Source organism: Schistocerca piceifrons, chromosome 8 (assembly GCF_021461385.2).
Source record: "Schistocerca piceifrons isolate TAMUIC-IGC-003096 chromosome 8, iqSchPice1.1, whole genome shotgun sequence".
Classification (NCBI taxonomy): Eukaryota; Metazoa; Arthropoda; class Insecta; order Orthoptera; family Acrididae; genus Schistocerca; species Schistocerca piceifrons.
This window is the reverse complement of record NC_060145.1, coordinates 2,540,038-2,560,653: the sequence shown is the minus strand read 5'-3', so window position 1 is coordinate 2,560,653 and position 20,616 is coordinate 2,540,038. Positions and strand designations below refer to the sequence as shown.

The 20,616-nt window shown below is 39.9% G+C and overlaps 1 protein-coding gene across 1 annotated transcript in view; it reads right to left on the bottom strand.

Moving 5' to 3' along the window:
- Positions 1-20,616, bottom strand: part of LOC124711474 — a 188,093-nt gene that overhangs the window by 109,061 nt on the left and 58,416 nt on the right. The gene's annotated exons all lie outside the window — the stretch shown is intronic.

Sequence of the window (20,616 nt, the reverse complement as noted above, 5' to 3'; positions counted from 1 at the left end):
AAATTACGTCCACCGCACTGTCGTGGGATCATACATAATCATGTTCATAGTTAACAAAAATTTAGGATCGGCGAAACTTTAGGTACGGCGATGATATGTGCAGCAGAGGAGTGCTTTGGGTATAATGTCAAATAACACAGTGATAAAAATGCAAGATATGGCCTAATATTAATCATAGGCCGCATTGGGTCCTACGTAGAATGAGAGTATGGGATCTTATGACCTTGCATCAGAATATAGGACGCACAACGGCTCTCCGTACCCCGAATGTAGCTGTTCAGTATTTTGTACTGCATACATGCACACTGAAGCGACGAATGAAAATTTGTACCGAGGCTGGGATTCCAACCCGGGTCTCCTGGTCAGTAGGCAGATGGGGCGCCCACTACGCCACCCTGGCACAGTGGCTCTGCACGACTGCGTGGGCCGCCCCAGCACGCCTGGCTCCTCAGTTCAGCTTCCCATTCACACCTCAGCCCACTTGGTATTCCCCCAAGACACGAGCAACGTTGCACAGTCTCTCCAAGTGTACTGGAATAGTAACTTAGCGTCGAACTAAACAGGAGAGTCTGCACGAAACCCAGGCATACGTGCTTTCATCAAATGAAACTGTACAGTTCCAAATACGTTTTCAAGTCTAAGACATCTATGACGCATGTATGCAGACTGAAGCGACAAATGATAATTTGTACCAAAACTGGGCACGGAGGGGTTTCAAGGGTAGTCCGTGCTGTTGTGCAAAGCCACTATGCCGGGGTGGCGTAGTGGGTAGGAGGTCCTGGTTCGGATCCTGGCTTTGGTACAAATTTTCATTTGTCGCTACAGTCTGCACGTACACATCGCAGTTGTTGTAAGCGTACTGTGATATCGCTGGCTTGGTTGCGTAGTATTCTTGCGAGCGGCTGCATTTTTGCAGAGTCGAGCACGGGACGCGGAGCTGCTATGTTGTGTTGTGGGTAACTCTGCATGGGAAAGGCATTATTACGGAAGTTCAAGTGTGGCCGTAAGCATTATTATTGTGAAGTAATGAGATAACTGTGTGTACGTGACGAGCGTATGGAACTTTCGTTCAATCATTCGGTTTCCGCATCATCACCATTCACCTGCATCGTGTCGGCTAGGCGTACTCTCGTCGAATTGACAGTTGTGGACAGATAAACATCATCACTGCTTGTGTATCTATCGCCGAAGGTACGGCCAGAGTAAGACAGTGAAATACGTGTGACGGCGTGGAGTACAATAGTGACAGACTTTAACATCGCCAAGAATACTGTACTGTAACAAGGAAATGACAGTTATGACCTATAATCAAATCAGCAACAATGTTAATTGCCATCAACACTTACGACGTATAGTGTAAACGGTACAACCTACGATTTTCTTATCGTCTCAGAATGTGTTTGTTCATACCAGACGAAGAACAGTGTTGTGTTCAGTGTTGAGTGGCTCCCCTAAACCCGCTTTCATATTTGTATACACAATTTCAGGCAAGCCAGCAGCAGTAGAGAGCAGAAATAGTACGACCGCCGCGGGAGTAGCAGGGACGTGGCGTGGACTCGGCACACGGTCAAAGCGAAAACAGTTCGAGGGTCCGCCACCAGCTGTTCCCCCGGGCGTGTTACAATGTTTGAGACTTGAAAAGGTTTTTGAATCATCCAGTATCTGTTGATTAAAGCACCTTTACACGAGTTTTAGGCAGGATATTGTATTTCGTTTGATGCTAAGGTGTTTTTCAAACACAGTTAAAGAGCCTCTGCAATGCTTTTCGAGTTTAGGGGAAGTACCAAATAGGGTTAGGTGTGGAGGGAATTTGTATTGGGGAAGGAGACGCGCTGGGATAGTCCGTGTACTTGTGCAGGGCCACTGTGCCGCGGTGGCGTAGTGGTGAGTGCGTCTGCCTAGTGAGCAGGAGCCGTGGGGTTCGAATCCCGGCCTTGGTACAAGTTTTCATTCGTCGCTTCAGTCTGCGTATGTACATCACAAATGTTTCTGACTTGCAAAGGTTCTGGAACCGTGTCGTTTCATCTGACATTCAGTAAGAGATGCGTTCAAGTTGTAAGGTCTCCGACCTTTTTTTTTTCTCTCGGTGGGGGAAGCAGAGAGAAACATACGGTTTGACTTAAAATACGTGTGTACTCTTTTTGTATGCGTACGTAGATGGCAGCACTGTAAGCACTCTACTGCTCACAGAACGTTAACGTCTGCGGTGAGTCTGAGCAGGATTGTGATATCGGAATTAGCGACATGTTTATTACAATCGTTTTCTCCACTCCTGTGCTGTGACACACACTGGAATGAATCACTACTTGAGTGAAACGTGTGGTGTTATCATGTATGTGCGTTTGTGGGTGCGACAGTTCGAAAATGGACGAAAGTCACGTGCAACTGCAACGAACCACAACAGTCTCGGCCTCTCACCAGCCCTCACGACAAATTATCAGGCAAGTGGAGACAGTTGTCTCAACGGATCATCAGACAGCATTGCGGTGCTAGGTGCGAGCTGATAAAATGTTTCAAAAGAGAAGACGCTGCCAGCATTGCACGAAAAGCGGCGGGAAACTGCTGCGCGTGTCCTCTTTCACGAAGACAATGCATCTGCGCGTCTGGCGAACGCGACGCACCAGTTTCTTCGTGACAACAACTCTGAAGCGTTTCTCATGCTTCTTACTCAAGTGACCTAGCTCCTAGCGATTTTTGGCTACTTCCAATGATGAAAGACACATTCCATTGTTACACGTTACTCGGTCCTTCTGATATCGGGTGACGTCTCAGTTGTCACGAAAGACTCCTAAAGAAGCGTCCGCAGCGGCAATAAAATTTTACCGACGGGGTTATTAAAAGTGTGTACGGCTGCAGAGAGATTTCTTGGGAAATGACATAAATTTTAAACATTTTGTGTGATTATTTTGCGAGAAAGAAAACTGGAGGCCTAGAACTTCAAGTCGTATAGTCCGTTCTGAAGTCTCCTTTGCATGTACAAGCACTCTCCGGGAATCGGCGATGGCTCGTAGTGTACTGCCCACACGGACTGTTTCAAACTGCGTGAGAAATTCCGTGCCGGTGGTCTGTTTATGTCACGTGTCGCGTCCCGACCGTGGCCTGTGCCTGGGAGTGAGCCACACGGTTCGTTAAAAGTGAGGCAGCCGATTGACCGTAGTGAAAGGCTTTCATCTCGCTATGGTGTTAAATCTCTGATGTGAAGGCGACGGACTGGAAGCTAGCTTGAAATTAAACTCATCAGAAGCGTTTAATACTTGTAAGTTTGTTACTGGAATCGTAAGAGCCCAACCTATCTGCAGACATGGAGGTGTCTCCTCGAGGTGAGCAAGTCCCAGTTACAGAGAGCACCAATCATTATCGCCGTACCGTCTTCCGTAGGTGGACCTGTCCGCAACAACAAAACCCGTGCGACAGATGCAGAGAGTCCAAGGCTCGCTAACAGCTCTGCAAGATTCCATCAGATTGCTGCCGCCCACAGCAGCCATCCCTGACTGACTATTGCCGCAGCTTCCCGGCGGCTGACACGCCCGCAGCGTCTCAGCTCACCTCTGCCTCTATTCGCCCAACTTGTTTCTCGCAGCGTCCAGCTCACGAGTTTTGTTCACACTTCGACCCCGTCGACTGTTGCCATGACGCAAAGTTGGAGAGCTCTCGCCACCTTATTGGCTTTATTTCGTCAGCATTTATTGAGAGGCTGAGCGGAGGGCAAGAGGTGCGTCTCTCTTAATATCGTCACACAGTGTGTCCCAAGCCATTCGCTGGCTTCTCATGACGTAGCGCTGTCCCTACCAAAGGCCCTCTCTTCTACCTTCCTCTCGTCCCACGGTGCTCTGTGTCTAGTTAGGAGCTCTGGTCTCGCCATTATACTGTCCGTGCACTTTGACTCCTTGCCTGTGGATGGACCACCGTACAGTAGCGTCCGTGGAGTCATTGTGTGTTCGTAGCTTACCGTAGCTGCGCCTGGACGGTGGACTGGCGCCTGGCCGGTCGCCTCGCTTCCGCATCGCTTCCCGGTGGCTCTTATGACCGCTCCTAATACTTTGACTTTATTCTTACTTTGCTAATACGTTAATGTGAGACTCGGCTTTTTCTTGTGGACACAACAACCGACAGAGTTGAATCCGCACGGTGTCACTAAGACGCCTACTTCTTATTTATTTTTTTATTTTTTATTTTGGAAATCATAGCTAGGTATATGACTTGACACCAGCGGATGTTTTTCCACCTCTTACAAGGAAGGATATTATCGACATAAATATGCTTAACCATTCGGTCTATCTTGCGTATTCTATTTGACAGTCGCGCAAATGACTTAGGTTCAAACTAAACTTGCATTCGGATTTTTTTTTTTTTTCGACAGCGTAGAAAGTTATTTTCACAATCATGACCGTCAGATATTGATTCTACTGGTTGTGGTAGAATTTGCCCCTTACTAAATGCTCTCTAAGGTGTATGACGTCCGCCTTTGCAGCGTTTAGATAGTCTGAAATGTCTCTTATTACCAAACAAATAACGGACTCTGCAGATATTCTGTTTCTGTTTTACAAAAGAAAACAGTATCCTTTTCTTTATCTACTCATCAGTTTATCTTTAATTAGGAAAATTCCTACATTTTTAGATGTTTGGACAACATGGTTATGGATTAACAGCGATTAATATAAATTAATAGCGTTTTTATGTGTTCGGTGCCGACCGGTTTCAGCCCATCGCAGGGAGCCTACATTTTTGACAGTTTTTTGACAGTTTGCAGTTAGCTTCCACCAGTCCGTTTTCGGTTGGCCTGAGGAAATTAAACTATATCTGTGTGCTTGTTCGGAAGCTATGGGAATAAATGAGACGATTTATGAATTTGTACCTTCCATTCTGTTTGGATTAGAACAATGAGATTACCCCATATTTCGTCAAATCCTCTTAAACAGATACGGATCAGTCAGGAGAATAGCTGAACTGCTCGGTGAATGTTTCTTATGCAGGGTTGACTATCATTAACACTAATGTATCACGCATTTTGATATACTGACACTGCGAGAAGTAAATTTTATGTTCTTCAGAAGTCAGTCAAATGAAAAAAAAAGAATCTGGTAGTAAAGAGCTAGTTAAGCACCGACTTGCAGTACAGAAGTTGACCAGTCTTCATGTGATGCGAGAGATGCGTGGCAGCAAAAAATGTCGTCTGTATTGTAGAGATCAGAAACGGAGCGAGTAAGGATCTGATGTTGTGGGTTACACACTTTGCAAATGAAGGCGCTGCTGCTACACCAGTTCTAACGGGCTTCGTTCGTTTCCGTTGTAGTTCTGCGAGTATGGCGTGTCTGAGGACTGTGGCTCTGCGGTCGCTTTATACTCGTCGACTGGTTCTCTCTCACTGAAGCCTGCAGGAGTTTGAGGCTATTCGTGACTTAGTGTGGAAGATGAGTACACGATCTCCATACTATAAAGCACAACTGACAAGGCGAAATGATCGACTGTCGGAATCAGATGGCCATTAACGAAGCTGTATTTTCTGAGACTGTGGAGGGTGCAAGAGGAAAATTAATTGATTCGAAGTACTCAATTGCAAATATGTTCCATTAGAGGAGAGTGTTAGCTGGAATAAATTTCACGCTATAGTCCATGCCTCAGACGAAATACATATAACTTTAGTTCAGTGCGAACAAAATGATTATATTCTTGTTCATTCCATCTCCGTTATGAGAAAACATATGAGCTGGGTACAGAGCAACGTCACTGTTATATTGTTGCGACAAAAAAGCATGCTATTTCTGTATTGATTTGGACATGGGCTAACAAAGAGTTGTGTAGTATATAATTTTGTTGTGTTCTCTGATACTGTCGTTACAGACTCGGAAATGCCCCGAAAGTGTGTATTTGTCAACGTAATTGTTAGACATTCTCTGAATAGTTATTAAATATTAAAATAAGTGTACAGCCGTCTTCAAAAGAGTTTTGCGTTTATAAATGTATGTATAAACAGAACAATATTCACTGCTAAGCCATCAGTCGTTATATTGTTATATGTCTTGCTTATGTCATTTAGGCGGGTCGGACATTTTGTGATATTTCAACTTGCACATCAGAATGCCTATAAAGCCGAAATCGTGATTGTGTGGAATAGATGAATAGTAATTCAGGGTTAAACGACGGAAATTTCTTCGTCCTTCTGACATTATCAGTTTGGGAGTGTAGGTACGACAGTTCCTGGTTTTTTAATCGTCTCCATTCCTGTGACTGGGTATCCCGCTTGGGGTCAAATATTTTCCTTGATATCTTTCTCTCGAAGACTGTCAGTTTCTGTTCATCTGTTTTCTTTAATATAAATGTTTCAGGGCCACTTAGAATTATCAGTAGAGCTATACTCTGGTACAGTCTGATTTTAAAATTTCTCGATACTGATGTAGTACACAGCATGTCCCGCAAGTCAAAATATGATCTGTTTGGCACTGCAATCCTTGCCTTAATCTCAATTTCCACTCCGTTCTCCTCGCCAAAAATGCTTCCCGAGTATTTTAATATGTCTACTGTTTTAAGAGTTAATTCATCAGCTTTCACTGGCTGCCGTGCTCACGGCCACGCACTCAGTTTCCTCCTCGTTAGTTTGCAACCCTTATTTAGTTGCAATATTTCTGTAAGAACTGTCTTGAGCTGCAAGCCCTCTTTGCTGCTAGAAAAACATCCTCCGCATGTCCAAGCCGATTTATTGTGATATTATCCAGTTTTATTCCAGATTCGTTTAATTTTTGGTGTTCTCTGTCTAGCTTTAGTAAAATTAAATTAAAAACTATTGGAGATAATGAGTCTCCTCGCCTAAAACCATTTACTACTTCAAAATGCTTTGACATTAGTGTAGTGACCTTTATTGTTGAATAAGTTTCCTCTACATACATCTATAATAGCTTTATTAACCTTTGAGGTAACAAACTTTTTCAAGTCATTGATGATTGTGCCCTTATGTAGGCTGCCATAAGCTTTTTTGAAATCATGTGAACCATGTGAATATCAACGATACGTCCCCAACTTATTTCGGTTATCTATCTGAGCGCAAAAAGGTGGTCTGTAGTTGATCTCTTCTTCCTGAAGCCACATTGATAGTCTAATTCCTTCTGGAATTGGGATCGTTCTATTCAGTAGACATGGTGATAGAGTTCTGTAGCCTACATTAAGGAGTTCGGTATACGAAGGGGTCGTTCTTTTTTAGTGTAGGACAGATTATGGCCATTTCCAAGAGACAGGCTATCTCTCATATTCCTAAACATTCTTTGACAGTCTGGAGATTATTCTTGCTGAGAGTATAACAACAAGCAACCACTTTTTATAATACTTTCTATATTATAACTAGCGCCGTTACCGGTTTCGAACCGACAGGTTCGTTATCAGAAGGCTTGTTCACGTTAAGATACATTTTTGTTGTAGTTTACATTCGCTTTTAATTTTTATTCTCCCATATGGTGAAAATTAGCAACTTGGCGTGGTGGTGCCCTACAAGCAAAATATGGTGTTACGACCTGTCTGTTTAACTGTAATTGTGCCTCATGGACAGTTTCTCACATCAAGTTTTGATTGTAGGGCACCACCACCCCAAGGAATTTTCACCATGTAGGTGAATAAAAAGTGACAGCTAATGTCAACGTCAACAAAACCGTAACTTAACGTGAACAAGCCGTAACGACGCTATTTATGTATATAAACAAGACCATAAAAAATGGCTTATTTTCACTGAAAAATCAACCTGTATTTTGTACACAGCCACGATCTCAAAGTGTCTGTTTTCGACAAACTATCATTTTTAATAGCATTCTTTAATCGGTTTGTAATTATTTCGACCAGTACCGGTCCTCTATTTTACTTTTTAGCTCTCCTGCAATTTGATCTTCGTCTTCGCCGAAAGCCTTACTGTTTTAAGTTATTTTTCGAATTTCTTCTTCATTGGGCACCTGTGCTGTCTACACTGGCAGGTAGTCCACTTGGAAAAGACGCAATGAGGTCATCACAGTTTAGTGATACTGCGAAGTACCCTACCAATCGCCTTACTACTTTAATAAATGTTTCTTTTTTTCTTACAGTTCTGTGTTACTTTCTTTACTTTTTGGTGGATTTTTCTTGTCCTATTCTGTATAAAGTACTCTTCGGCTCCTTCTATTAGCTCCTTGTATCATTTTCGTTTCCCCTGCCGTAGTATAGTTGCTGTTTCCTTCCTTATTCTGATATACTTGTCTTTTAACTGCTGAACCCTTGTTTTTCAACTACTTCTTCCTAGCCAACCTCCCCTCTTCAATTTTTTGCTGCAATGCTTGACTGAACCACACTTAAACTGACCTCTTTCATTTGCCTAGAGTATTGGATGGTACCCTGTTTATTGTTCCCTCAATTTAAGGCTAATCTTGGTTGATAACGTAGTCTCCTACCTATTCTTCACATTTACCTAGGTTTTCAGCTAGTGTTGAGTCGCATTTTCTTTTAATTTCTGTCTCTTTTAACCTGTTGATACCATAAAATGTAGCCTTCTTAGCAATTCGACACATTTTCTTAAATTTAACGTCAGTCTTATGTATCACCAGAAAGTGATCAGTAACACAGTCTGATCCTCTACAGATCCACGAATATTTGATGCTGTCTGCATACTGCTTCTGGACACATATGTGGTCTACCTGAATTATGGTTTGCCCTTGTGGTGCCATCCATGCTCCTCTATGCATGTTGTTATATTGAAACCACGTACTCATGATGCACATATCATCGACAGTTGCGAAGTTGATCGTATGGATGGCACTGTCGACCACCTATTGGTAGTTGGGGATACACTACACATGGGCTGCAACTAAATAGGAAGGGGAAGATAAGTTAGATTCTCTATTAACAGATACAGTAAGGGGACCACAGTCACACAAGGGATGTCCCTGTGGTTAATGGAACAAGGCTGATAGGTTTTTTAGGTTAAAGCCCAAGTACAGATAGACAACAATCAAGAAAAAATAGAATAAAAGACGCTTCATGTACAATAAATAGGGATAAAGGTAAGGGTCATATCAATTCACTTCATCAAAACATCAGGGGATTAAAAAATAAAGTAGGTGAGCTGTTAATGGGTTTAGATGATCTTAAAAATAAGAATGAGATTGATATACTTTGTCTGTCTGAACACTGTGTAACTGTGGGGATGAATGGTGTCAATATAAATAGGTATAATTTAGCATCTTACAGTCCACATTTAGAAAGGATAAAGGAGGAGTTGCCATTTACACAAAACAAGAGTATAAAAACAAAACTGTAGAAGTAAGAAAATTTTGTGCCGATCAGCTCTTTGAAGTTTGTGCATGTGAGCTACAGTTATATAAAGTAGTGTTGATATTAGTAACAGTATACAGATCCCCATTGGGATACTAGGAGCTGTTTGTACAAAACGTTTGACTCCTTATTATGCTCTCTGTCAGACAAAAAGAAGAAGTTATTAATCGGTGATGATTTCAGTATAAACTTTCTAAGCAATTATGAAGGGAAAAGCGAACTAGAATTGTTATTAATGACATATAACTCAGAATCAGTGATCAATTTCCCTACATGAATAGCTTAAGACAGTAGCTTTCTAATAGATAATGTATTTGTACAGCAAGAGGTCGTAAAAATAACACATTGTTTCGCTGTTATAAATGGAAAATCAAACCAAAATGCAAAATTGGGTAACTTATAAAACCTAGCAGAATGTACAGTTGAGGAACCATGAAGAAAAAGTGTAAGGTTGCTCAACCCATTATGTATATAGCACTTCAGAGAAAGTTTAAGAAATGTTGATAGGGGAGATGTATATAATGAGCCAAATACTAATGACAAATGAAACATATTTGTTGATAAATTTATATCCCTTTTTGAACATTGTTGCCCAAAAAAATTACTGAATGTACCACCAAACAGTTTTCAAAGAAATCTTGGATTACCACAATTACTAAAGTGTCTTCAGAAAGAAAAAGGAAATTGTGTGAGATGGCCAAGAATTAGTAAAGTTTCAAAAGTAATTTAACACTATAAAAATTATTGTAATATACTGAGAAAAGTGGTCAGAAAATCAAGAAATATGTATGTTAGAGATAAAATTAACAACTTGGGCAATAAAATCAAATGAATGTGAAATGTTGTTAGAAGGGAGACAAGAAAAGTAACCATTGGGATAGGTATTATTGCGATTAAAGAGAATGAGGCCATCTTAACCAACAGTACACAAGCAGCTAATGTATTTAACTATCATTTCTTAAGTGTAGGTGTAAAATTTGGTGAAAATAGTTCAAAAGAAAAAGCCAACCAGTACATGGAAGAGTCAGTTTGAGAAATCTTAGTCAGATTTCTTTTCACCTAACCACCTCTTGTGAAATGAGGAAAATCATTAAATCTTTGAAAAATAAATGTGCTGTTTGACTGAAGGTAAAGGTATTTTCCCAAACATGTTAAAATATCCCATTGTCAAGACTCTGCAAAAAAGGGGACACCACAGGTGTCAATAAGTACTGGCCAGTATCCTCGCTTACAGCATTCTCAAAAGTCATCGAGAAAGTAATGCACTAAAGAGTGGTTAGCCATCTCAACAATTATGGGCAGTTTGAATTTGAAAAATGCTATTCCATTGAGACAGCAATACAAAATTTAACTGCCTGCATAATAGAGTCTTTAAATACTAATATGTCATCAATAGAAATTTTCTGTGACTTATCCAAAGCATTTGATGGTGCGAACCATGACATTATGTTACTCTTTTTTACAAATGGAACAATAAATGATTGGTTTAAGTCATATCTACAGAACAGCAAGAAAAACCTTCTTTATATCGTTTAAGTGACCACAGTGATTTAACAGTTTGCCACTTCATTTAACATTAGGTGTTCCACAGGGTTCAGTCAAGGGCCCCCTTCTGTTCATGATATATGGTAATGACCTCCCTTCTTACCTGAAGTAAGAAGCTAAACTGACACTGTTTGCTGATGATACAAGCATAATTACTAATCCAGTAAAAGAAACTCCAATAAAATGATACAAATAATGTCTTTGGAAAAGTTATTAATTGGTTTTCAGCAAATTGGCTTGGTCTGAACTTCGAAAAAACACAGTACATCCAATTTTCTGCTGCAAGAACTACAGTTCCTTCAATAAATATAACGCATGAACAGAAGTCAGTAGCCAGGGTAGAACATTCTAAGTTTGGGTGTACCTATAGATGAGAATCTTAATTGGAAAATATGTACTTTGGATCTCCTAAAACGACTAGGTTCAGCAAATTTTGCAATCAAAATAATTTCCAATTTTGAGGATATAGAACGTAGTAAGATAACATATTTTGCGTACTTTAACTCTCCGATATCATATGGAATAATGTTTAGGGATAACTCAACACTTAGACAAAAAGTATTCACTGCTCAAAAGGAAGTGGTTAGAATAGTGTGTGTGGCTCATAGTCACACACCTTATAACGGTCTGTTTAAAAGATTAGGAATTCTTACAACAGCCTCACAGTACATTTACTTAGTAATGAAGTTTGTTCTCAGCAACATGGATCAGTTTAAAATAACATTGGTTTAAAATAACATCGACATTCATGATTATAACACCAGAAGAAAGAAAGACTTACACTGTCCTTTACTTAACCTATCTTTGGGACAGAAAGGGATAAGATATGCTGCTGTAAAACTTTTAGATTAATTACCAGATGAAATAAAATGTTTGACAGACAGGAGTAATAATTTCAAAAATAAATTGAAATCATATGTCCTGAACAACTCTTTCTATACATTAGATGACTTTTTGAATAGGAATAAATAAATAGTTCTGTATAATATATGCATTTGTGCCATTTAAGGGAATGGGATTGATGATAAAAGTTTTAAGCTTTTTTTTTTTTTTACAAAAAAAAACTTGATTCATGTGTGCCCTTGACACATTCCACATCATAACAGTTACTGTGAGATTGATCAGTGGAACACGTAACTAGCTAACTTGATGCAGATTTACATTTCTGATCATGGTTCAAATTGCTCTGAGCACTATGGGACTCAACTGCTGAGGTCATTAGTCCCCGAGAACTTAGAACTAGTTAAACCTAACTAACCTAAGGACATCACACACATCCATGCCCGAGGCAGGATTCGAACCTACGACCGTAGCGGTCTCGCGGTTCCAGGCTGCAGCGCCAGAACCGCGCGGCCACTTCGGCCGGCATGACTGATCATCAGTTTATAGATTTGTTGACCCAGTGTGGCGCTAAAATCACTCATTACTCTGTTAAGATTATGATGTGACAGCGGCGGAGTTCTACTCTGTATTGGACTATATGTGTTTAATTCATTGCCAAATTATAATCCGAGACGCTGTGCCGACCCCGATGCGGTCCGAGTCTTTGGCAAACCGAACAGTGACCTTGGAGTGAGGTGGCTTGGGAATGACGGCAGTTTTACTAGGACGATGAAGCAAGGCTTGATCAGCATTCAGAAAAACTTTTTATAAAAATTAGTTTCAAAAATTGGTTAGCAGGTAAAAACAAGACCTTTACTTTCAAATTAAACAAAATTCTCACATTCATTGGTGTCCTCTTGTAAGAGCAATCATTTTTTAATTTTACGGTCATAAATTTCAATATTGAGTTCTGAAGGGTGTTCTGTAGTGCAAGTGCAATGGTGAACCCGCGCTATTTTCATAAAATTATCAGTTCACACCCTTACGGCAAGAATCTTTTCTCACTCCACTACAGTGTTATTAGCGGGTTAACACCATAATAATCTGTATTTATCACGCAGCGTAGAAGATGAATCACTATGACTGTAAATTTTCGTTACTGGAAGTAAGTCTTTATGATTTATTCCTTTATTAATGAAGAGTCATCATGTGTATCATTGCCTGCGAATTTTTAAAATACCCTGTGGTTTCCTTAAAAGACACACGTTACTTGCAAAGATGCTTTGCGCTATAGCAGAAGCTGTTACTTACATAGCCAGGTATGAACTAACATCAAGAATGGCAATCAACAAGTATTCAGTGGCTCCACATCAAAATGTATTAATGAAATCTGAATGCTGTTGATACTCTATTAATGAAGTCAATATTGAAATTACTTTCTGGAAATTCACTCACTGTCCACTGGCCAAGTAGAAGTAAGCATGCAAGCGCAAGGAAAGTAATATTGCTTCGTATTTTCTAATGTTGTAGGTTAAAATAAAAGCTCTTTTACGTACTCTTAATGTGAAAGGTCTCTGTGTAACGTACATTCATCAGCATGTTTATAAATCATCAAGATACACAGGTGTTTCGTTTGAAGCTGAAATAATGCAAACGCGTGATCGTTCACAAAGGTTGATTAGAGAACATAATAGTGATTATGTGCAGCTCAACCAATACTAACAGCAGTACGTGGCCCATCTCAGAAACCTGAATAAGTAAGGTTTTACAATCATGTGACCTGTTTCGCTGTATTTCAGGTTTCCATAACACAACCCAGTAGTGCAACGACACATTACGTTTTTATTTTTTTTCATTTTCACAAGTGGAAAATGCATACACCAAGTGCGATGTGCAGAAAGACAAACGATAATTGTTGCTTAAGCAGATCTTCCTGGCTTGAAACTGCATGTTGTTCATGTGGTCTTCAATCCGAAGACTGATGTAGTGCACTTTAGTTTATCTTGTGTAAGGCCCTTCATATCTACACAGATAATGCAACCTACGTTCATTTGAACATGGCTATTGTATTCAAACCCTGATATGCCTGTACAATCTTTATACCCCCCCCCCTCGCTACCACTTCCCTCTATTAAGAAATCGACGATTTCCTAGTTCATAAGCACGTGTCATGCCAATCGATCCGTCATTTTAGCCAAGTTACGCCATAATTTCTTTTTCCCCAGCTCGATTCAGTTACCTCCTTATTAATTACTCTGTCTCCCCATCTAATTTTCAGTGTCTCTGTAGCACCATATTTCAAAATTTTTTATTCGCTTCTTGTCTGGACTGTTTATCGTCAACGTTTCACTTCTCCACGAAGTTTCCCTCCAGACAAATACCTTCAGAAAATTCCCTAAGAGTTATATTTATATTTGATGTTAGCAAATTTCTCGTTTTCAGAAACTCTTTTTCTTCCTACTGCGAGTCCGGATTTTATATCCTATGTACTTCGGTCATCATCAGTTATTTTGCTGCCAAATAAAAGAACTCATATACTACTTTCATTGTCTCATTTATTAATCTAATTCCGTCAGCATCGTCTGATTTAATTCATCTACATTTCATGAACCTCGTTTTACTTTTGTTATTTTTCATCTTATAACCTCTTTTCAACACCTTGTCGGTTCCGTTGAACCTGGTGTTGCAAGTCGTTTGACGTTTGTGACAGAATTGCAATGTCATCGAAAGCTGCAAAGTAATTATTTTTTCTCCCTAAAATGTAATTCCTTTTCCAAATTTCTCCATGGTTTCCTTCTTAGCACAATCTCTGACAATAACTTTGGGGAGAGGCTAAACCGCAGGTCTCAAGTATTGCTCCCCCTTCCCGCTCTTGGACGTCTATAATTGCAGTCCCGTTTCTGTACAAGTTGTAGATCAATTTTTTACTTTCTTTATTTTATCCCTGCTACCTTCAAATTTTCAAATAGTGTAGTACAGTCACCGTTGTCAAAAGCTTTCTCTAAATCTGCAAATGCTATGAAGATGGGATTGCTTTTCTTCGAGCTGTCTTCCAAGGTAAGCAGCAGAGCTGGTATCGCCTCCGGTGTCCTTACACTTCTCTGGAAACCAAAATTATCTTCCCTGATGTCGGCTTCTACCAGTTTTTCCATTCTTCCGTAAATAATTTGTGTCAGTAGTTTGCAACCATGAATTATTAAATATTCAAACTTGTCAGCACCTGTCTTCTTTGGAACCGAATTATCTTCCTGAAGTGTTTCGCCATGCAGCCAGTCTTATATATCTGTCATACACGGTGGAATAATTTAGTTATGGATGGCTCTCGTAACGATCTCAGTAATTCTCTACTCGAAAGGATATGTTTCAGCTTGAGGGTCTTTCAGAGTTGTCTCACATTCTTACAGCAGTGTCACATGCCTCTTTCTTTATATAGACCATCCATACTTACCGTCCATCGTTCAGCCTTTCCTTCTTTGCTTAGTTTGGACTTGCTATCTGTTTACATGATGTTTATACATATGTTTCTCTTTTCTCTAAAAGATTTTCGTATATGTTTTTCTCTTTTCTGTAAAAGTCTTATTATTTTCCTATACGATCTCTCTATGTTTCCCATAGTCGTGCATGCTTTTACAGCTTTGCATTTCTCGTCTAGTCATTCCTGCTTTGTCAGTTTACAGTTACTGTCAATTTAATTTTTAGGCGCTTGTATTCTCGTATGCCTGCTTAATTTGCTGCGTTTAATTCATCCTCGTAACATCAGGTAGATTAAATATCTCATGCGCTATCCAAGGATTTCTACGGGGCCTTGCCTTTTTGCTAGAGTGATCCTCAGCTGCCTTCGCTATTTGTCATCCCGAGTCTATCCATTCATCTCGTATAGTGTCCTCAGCCTTGTTTCTGTTAATCATTGCCTGTCAACAACGTCTGGCTCCCTCAGTTTATCTAGATCCGATGTACCTTTCTGCAGTTTCTTCCGCTTCAATCTGCAGTTCATGAGCAGTAAATTATGGTCAGAGTACGTCTCCATGTGGAAACGTTTTGCAGCTTAAAATCTAGTTTCCAGATCTCCGTCCAGGCAGAGTGTAATCTCTTTAAAACTTTCCAGTTTCTCCAGGTCTTTTCCATACATAGAACTTATTTCATGATTTAACCAAATATTAGCGATGGGCGAATTGTGCTCAGTGGAGAATCTAGCCTCTAACTAGCCCTTTCATTCAATCTATGTTCTCCAACTACTTGTCTTTCTCATCCTTTTCCTCCTCTCGAACTTCAGTCCTTTATCACAATTAAATTTTCTTATTTCTTAACTGTCTGAAAAATTTGCTTTAACTTAACATACATTCTTTCAATCTGTTCATCAACTGCGTAGCTAGTCGGCATACAAACCAATCTATCGGATGTTGGCTTTACCATTATTTTGGCTGTTATAATGCAGTCACGATGCTGTTCGCAATGTATTACCCCATTCCTACCATTATTCAATATTACGCCTACACCTGCATTACCACTAATTGATTTTGCATTTATAATGCGGTAATGACCTGACCAGAAGTCCAGTTCTTCCTGCTACTGCACTTCACTAATTTCTACTGTATCTAAAGTCAGACCATCCATTTCCATTTTTAAACTGTCTTACCTACCTACCAGATTAAAGGATTTGAAGCAGATGATAATTAAAACATGAAACTGACTTCTAATAATTTCCGGGTATGCAGCCGGATCCCGTCGACATTCTGCCACGATATTTCGGCCCAGAGACGTCCGGCCATCATCAGGTGAGTACACAACTACTGAAGAGCCCAGGTTGTTGATAAACCTCGCAGTAGGAGGCACCGCAATTGTTCCTACATGTCACACAAACGCACTCTACTTCAGTGACGATTCTGTATTTAATTCTTGTTAACAATGGTTGTTTTTACGTTTTGCTTGATCTGTTGATCACTAAGTAAAAATGTAAAAAGTAAAAAATTAACAACATGCGCGAGATTCGGCATAAATACCGCGACTGCACCTGGGCTCTTCAGTAGTTGTGTACTCACCTGATGATGGCCGGACGTCTCTGGGCCGAAATATCGTGGCAGAATGTCGACGGGATCCGGCTGCATACCCGGAAATTATTAGAAGAAGAAATACGCCGGGAAAATTTCAGAAGTCACATGAAACTGACTGTTTTGATTTTATTGACTTTTACCTCACAGAAAAGGTTCAGGTTATGCCGAAATATTTCTCAGTGCTAAAGCCGTTATGACGTATAAAACTATCACAGATGTATAAGATAAAAGAATATTGTGATTAGTGTTAAATTTTATATTTTTCATAAAAAATAAACATAATTGCAGAGTCTGTATAAACTGCACTACCCACCAAGATGAGGCCAGCTATCGACTGCCTCGTGAACTAGGGAACAAATGAGAGTTGACGTGGTCGATCAGTTAAGAGTCTTCTCCTTGCGAGCATTAAACTTACAGATTACATTTTTACTTAGTGATCAACAGATCAAGCAAAACGTAAAAACAACCATTGTTAACAAGAATTAAATACAGAATCGTCACTGAAGTAGAGTGCGTTTGTGTGACATGTAGGAACAATTGCGGTGCCTCCTACTGCGAGGTTTATCAACAACCTTCATTAAATGCCGTTGTTCTTGTTGTGTATATCAGTACTCGTGCCCGAATCAGCTATACTAGAAAGTACAGTTACTGGGTCCTCGGATTCTCGCGTGAAACTTTGGGCTGTTAACTCAGAAGAAATCTGTGAATGGCTGCTTGTTATTATTCCTGATGAGAATTGACGCAATTAAATATGCAATCGGCATGGTGTAGCAAACTAATACTGAAACAGCATGGAAAAAATGCAACAGTTCCGAAATGTCTCTTTTCGATTAGTATGGGCCTTTGCAGTGCAATTACAGCATTCAGAAAGTCATATACGTTATTTAATAAAGGAATGTTAACTTCATCAAAATACGTGACACTAAGCAGGTAGCACGTAACTGGAAGTGTGAAATTACGCGTCATTATTCCAAAGAAATAGGTGCAATACAGGAAGTAAATTTTGTAAAACGTTGTCATAAAAGCGATGTCTACAAGAACGTATATGATTTTCCAAGGGCCTTATTGTTTAACTTTTTACACAGGTCATTGTGAAAAATCTTGTGTGCTGGGTGCTCCACAGCTTGTATGTCTTTGATAAAGGATATCTTGTTGTACACCATATGCTGCAGTTCAGTGGCATTTATTTCCAAGACTTATACATGGAGACACACCCCATCATCAGTGGCATCTGATACAACAGGTAAACAAACAAACAAACAAACTAATGCATATCCATGTCGACAACACGACAACACTGTTGCTGCTTTAGCGTATAAGAAGCGTTCTGTTTGATCGACAATGGTGTGGATAAATGGTTTATCCTCTGAATGATATGCCACTGTGGTGGGCTGTATTTCAGAATACCGGCCTGGCAAAGACATAGAGTCGAAGTGCAGCTCACTGTGTGCAACAAGTTATCCTTAACCGCAACTTACTCTTACACAAGAACAATTTGAATTCTATTTCATCTTCGTCCGTTTCCTGTCAGCGCCAGGAAAATTTAGGTGGGGAGGCGTCTGTGGCACTTACATGCTAAACATGGGGATAAATGAAATACACACGCAGCGCCATCCTTATACTATCGTGTGGGAAATTGGTAACTGAAATCTCATAAACATCGTAAACAGTTGTGTCTTGGGATTCTAATACATATCCTCTACAAAGCTCTTCATTTGAGCACTATTTAGAAATCACCACTGACGCATGTAACTCGAATATTTGAGGATTATCTTGACAGGATCTAAAAATTTTTCTCCCGGAATGTGGAATATATGCAGACATAAGATGCGTTGTGGAACACAAAACTGTAGCTAAGTTCACTGACGGAGTACTGCATAAATGTACATACAAATGAAATTACCTTCTGAGGTAGCTGGTAAAATATTCACTCCCATAATTTTTACGTCATACAGTGTGTGGACAAACAGGAAATGAAGAATATTGTATGTTACCACTTTCTCACAGCTCTTTCGTTGCATGCTTTTTATTTTGTGCAAAAGAGCATTTCGTGCGAGGACACGGTTGACTAGAGGTTCACGTTCGTATCATCTCTTCATTGTTTCTGTAGGACTGACACAAAGGTAGCAAAGTAAGTTAAGGGAACAGATGGTTGTTAAATTCAGGTGGTAGTAACATTTTCTTGTAGTCAGCTCGTTAGTTTCGTGGTGAAACCTTCACCTATTGTTAGCTGTGTCGCTTACCACAGATAAAGATTTCGTTGTGGTTCCTGAATTCACTATGAGAGTGTCTGTCGTAGGCTAACGGACGTTGTACTGCAAGCCGTGTGAGGGAAGAAACCTGTGGGATGAATTAACCTTGTTATTACGTATTTCGTAATTTCCGAACCTTTATGAAGCCTATATCCGGCGAAAGAATTTCACAGATTGGTAAATGGTTGTACGATTTTATAAGCCTAGGTAAAGGGTAACACACACTACACAAGGGCAAAGAGAACGTGGCGTATGAGAAAATATTTCATTTCTGTAACAGCACGGGAAGAAAATGAGTGGTTAGTCGTACGATGAAGTGTTGAAAATTTAACAGGCGGCGTATTTCAGCGACGATAGAAATTGTTTCCTTTTACCTACGGAAAAGTTAACCGGAAGCCTAAAAATGTATTTCTGTAATTTGGATATATTGAATCAGAAGCTGAGAGCTGATACACATTTTTATAGATTCAGCTACTGAGAAACACAGTTACTTCTATTATAAAGTGAAGAAACCGAGATATTAGTTCCCGTGTAGAAAGAGAAATATGTATTTCCACAGGCTGCGTTGCGAGCGTGTAATGCACATACGATACGGTATTCGTGACACTTAAAAGGCAAGTTAGCACAGCATTCGTTCCACCCCGTGGAACGGCTAGTTTCTGGAACTGTAGTTAGATGACAGAAAATCTGTGGGCACGTCAAACATATGTTTGTTCATATTTTTAAGAATTATTCAGAACAATTATCAGAAACAAAATTATTAAAAATAATTATATTATACAGGTCGGATATAATTTCTATCCACAGCCATGCTGTGGTCGTTTCGAGGGTGTTTGCTGGGTAGAGTGATATAAGGAATAGCTCATTACCTAGTTACTGGATTTTGCGACGGCCTCCGCAAAGACGTCTGAAATACATTCCATGGAAGTTTTCTACATTTACTAGAGAGATTTTTCCGATATTTGCTTAAATAATTTGCTTTTTATTTCACACGGATTGAAGAAGTTAGGAGCTACGGTGATATACAGTGTGGGCGACAGTGGCTTCGTTTGGTGTTATATTTCACTACCACGAAAGTCGTCACGTGTGACGGCGATGATCTTTCTTCTTTCTTGGTGTCATGCGAAGGTGACATGGTGCGAAACGCCATTTCAAACCCAGACGGACGTGATTTCTAGTAATGTCACCGCATTTTCGTAGGATGCTAAGATGTCCGTGACTCACTGTTCAATGTGTCGTTAACACAGCAGTTGGAATTTTGAACAGCTACTGTAAAGAATCATCTGCTTATAAGAAAAACAGGTAACGCGGGAAAGGCTAACAAAAGGCTACATGTCTCCATATAAGTTGTTGCATTACTCACGTTATTAGTTTTTGCATTTCTGATTTTGTATTCCAGTATATGGTATCGCGGTAGACAAAACGTAATGAATAGTTAGAATGTCACATAATATGAAAGTTGCCATTTGGAAAGAAATTGCCCAAGCTGCAAAGCACCACGTATAAAAAAAATATGTGCTACTTTCAGGCATTTTAAAAAGTGCCGTCCATAGCGAAATCAGGAGGAACATTGAAGAAGATTGTTTTCCAAAAACAGGGCTTCAAGAACAAGGTTAGACAAAAAGACGCCTATGTGAATTAATGATCGTATCTAGTGTGGCAAA